Source organism: Sphaeroforma arctica (assembly GCF_001186125.1).
Source record: "Sphaeroforma arctica JP610 unplaced genomic scaffold supercont1.1037, whole genome shotgun sequence".
Classification (NCBI taxonomy): domain Eukaryota; class Ichthyosporea; order Ichthyophonida; genus Sphaeroforma; species Sphaeroforma arctica.
In genome coordinates, this window is record NW_014039521.1 from 1 (window position 1) to 3,935 (window position 3,935).

Genomic DNA, 3,935 nt, shown 5'->3' on the forward strand with positions numbered 1-3,935 from the left:
TATATAGGGTTCAAAAACCCTCTTCGCTCCTGCGCGTGCCCGTTTATTAGGGTTTAGGGTTTAACGAAAAGAAATACCTCTTCGCAATGAGCGAAATACAGCTGTTAGGCTACCATATATCTGGGGAAGGTATTAAGATCGGCCCCGGTAAGGTAGAACACCTGTTAGATTGGCGAACACCAACTACAGTGAGAGATGTTAACAGCATGTGTGGGTTTGTAAACTTCTTTTCAGATGGAGTACCACACCTAGCTGACTACCTTAAACCCTTTGGACACTTAAGATGTCATAAAGGCAAACTAGGAGACTTGTGGACTAAAGAGTGTGATGACGCGTTTAAAGCGCTCAAACACGCAGTCCAACAAGCCCCAGTTGTACAAGGACCAGTCGATGGCGTGTCGCTTGAAATAGCAACGGACGCCTCCGACTTAGCCTTAGGAGGAGTATTATATCAGGTTATAGATAACAAACCTAGATATATACAATTCTTTAGTCGAGCAATGAATGCTTCACAGTTGAATTACCTAACTGTTAAACAAGAGCTATTAGCCATAGTGGCAGCTCTAACACACATCCGAGATTACTTATACGGAACAGCATTTACGCTGATATATGATCAGAAATCTCTCCAATATATGAAAGAGATGAAACCCGACTCGCAATTACTGAGTTGCTGGCATGATACAATATCAAAGTTTCATTTTGATATAAAATATCTGCCAGGAATACATAACCATTTACCGGATATGTTATCACGCTTCGTACCGGACTTTAATAAATCCGTACGTAAGTTACTAGCCACTGACTGGAAGTGTAGTCCCAGGTGGTTTGAATTGGCTCAAAAGATATTTGGGCTATTTGGGCCACATACCATAGATATGTTTGCTGCACATCATAATGCACAACTATCGAATTATAGGACTTTAAATCTTCCTATGTGAGACGCCTTTCAAATAGACCTCTCCAAACATACTGCGTGGGCTAATCCACCATGGCAGTTAATTGCCCAGCTACTAAATTATGTTCATATACATAAAGCTACCATCACGTTGTGTTGCCCATTACGGAGTAAAGATCCATGGCTCAATAAATTGATAAGCATGATACAATGCGAGCCAATATATTTAGATAGGGAAGTTGATAATTTCTTATATCAGGGTACCCGAGCCGTCCAGAAGACGCCCTGGAGACATACTATAATATATCGTATAGGTCCCATTGGAACAACCAAATGGACCCCTTCTGAGACCTTCCTTAACAAGGTCAAAGAAGCAGAGATTCCACTCTCTTCCCAATTGAACGTTGAGCAGTTCAAAGGCAACACAATATTTAACGTCTGTGCACAAGAAATACAATCTACTAATGACACTGTTAAGAAGCGTCAGACTCTAGCTAGGACTTTGTTTAATAACATAAAGTCCAAGCCCGAGGTCTTTCAAACCTTATTTTTAAAGGGATTAATGAAAGACAATCCTGAAGCGTATACACATATAATGCGACTATTTAATAAGTCAGGTGTATCTAACGCACATGAGCGCACTTATGACACTCATGCGAAAGCAGGACATGAGTCTAGAAACACTACAGACTTAGAGACCACGTAAGTGGATTCTCAACACCTACCTTTATTCTGGAGGAGCAGAATGATAAAAACATTCTTGCTTGGCTGACGCAAAACCATAAGCTGAAGCACCAGAACGTAGTAGACGCACTTAAAGAGGCTAAGCGAAATGAGATCGCGCACCCTAAGCTGGCAACTTTAGTTGACAGAGTATATCAGTCATGTACAGACTGTGATCTCAACCAGATCAAGCGCTATGGGTTCGCACCGCTTAAGAGTGTGACTGAAGATGTTCCATGGCGCAGGGTCATCATTGATCTGGTTGACCTGCCCACGTCCGAGCACACAGGCGACCGTTACGTATACCACTTCTTTGATGTGGCGTCACGATTTAACTTGCTCTATCCATTAAAGGATAAGAATACGCAGACCGTGGCAGAAGTATATTGCCAAGTCTTTGCTGACCACGGGTGGCCGGATATTTTATGCACTGATAACGGTAGTGAGTTCTGCGATGACGTAATGGAATCGCTAGTACTCGTATCAGGCATGTGCTAAAAGAGAGGTGTGCCATATAAGCCGCAAGCGCGAATGAAACGCGCCATAGAAGACTTAAGTTCTTCTTGCGTACTGCATTAACGGATGATGCTGATGATTGGCCATACCACCTTAAGTGGGTACAAACACAGATGAACGAGTGTGCTGATCCGGCTACAGGAACTACACCCGCTCACTATTTTCGTGGCAGATATAGTGAGTTACAAATCCCCTTTAACAAGGACGAACCTGATCACCACGAGTTACCATGGTTAGAGAAGGTACAACGTATTTATAACGGTGTATATCCTTGCTTGCGAGAAATACGCAATATAGCCGTATTAAAAAGGAAAAAGCGTTGGAACACTATCAAGAAGATAGCCGAGTATCAGGTTGGTGATAGAGTTAGCATCCGTCAACATAATTCCGATACTACTGTATTAACATCTAAATGGATAGGTCCATATTTAATCTCTGTAGCAGACACTAAAAGTGGAACGTACGAGGTAAATAACCTCGATAGTTCTAGTGCGCTTAATATATGCACAAGTCGTATTCCGACTACAGAGATTATACTCGCAAGAAGACATGATTCTAATTCCCCTCTTGATCGTTCTGAATTTAAAGACACTATATGGAGAACGGATAAGGGAGGCTATACATACTATCGTACACGCTTTATAGACGGTACAATAGCTGAGTTGACTTCAGATGCTTTCGATAATCAAGACTATTTAAAAGCCTTTAATCGAAAATGGCGTAAACACCTGCATAAGTCACAAGCTGAAAAAGATAGCATGTTTCCATCGTCTGAAGGAACGGAAGTTAAAACTTATCCGCCTACAGCATTTATCCCGAGTTTTAATGCTCATACTTCATATGTGCTTAAGACACTGAAGCGTAAGAAACGTCCAGTCGACCACCACGGACCTACTGGACCTAAGCCCAAAACTCACAGGGTAACCAAGAACGCTTAACTTCTCCGCCTGAGAAACATTAACTATATGTTATGCTACTTAAGGTTTCGACCCGTTTTTCCTTTCTCGCTTTTTGACCCATAATCAGCTTGAGTGAGCAACTTGCTTCTCATGGGTCTCAAAGCTGGGTGGGGGCTGTGTAATAAGCCGGGCCTCCACATTAGACTCTATGTTATAAACGTACTCTTTAAGCAGTACGTAAATTATAAACGTACTCTTAATAGTACGAGGAACTTAAGTCTCGTAAATGGTTTTTAATGGTTTTATTAATTAATACCTTTTCGATTTTACATATCAGATATTTGGACGAGGCCATTAAAAGGCCCCAGTAAAATACCAAACATAAGAGTTGGTCTAGTTCTATTAATAGAACTATATTAACTTTCCAACTTTATTTATATCTAAATACATTCGGTAGCGAGATGAATCAACCGAATATAGGTTTCTAGGGACTATTAACGTTACCTAGTTGATCCTCCGATCAGCCAACCAGATGTGCCAGTCTGATGAAGACCAAGTCGGTAATTCCTGATAAGTGGCAAGTTATTGGTTAAGACAATAACTAAGGACATCAAGAGTAAATTTTTGTTATTTAAAGATGGGATTTTACGAGTCTCTTAGATTTGCCCCAATGAAACATACCATAGTTTCTAATAGAGCGACAACGGAAGACTAAATAAAATCCCTTCGGCGAAAACAGTACTGAGAGGATTATATATAGACATGGTCTCAGCCTCACAATCCCTCAGAATATTGTTGTTTTCACGAGGCATACCTAACTTTACTAAGTGTCTCATTTCGTTTATTTACTTTAATATTTTCACGGTACTTAGAATTTACCTACGCGTTTATTTACACTA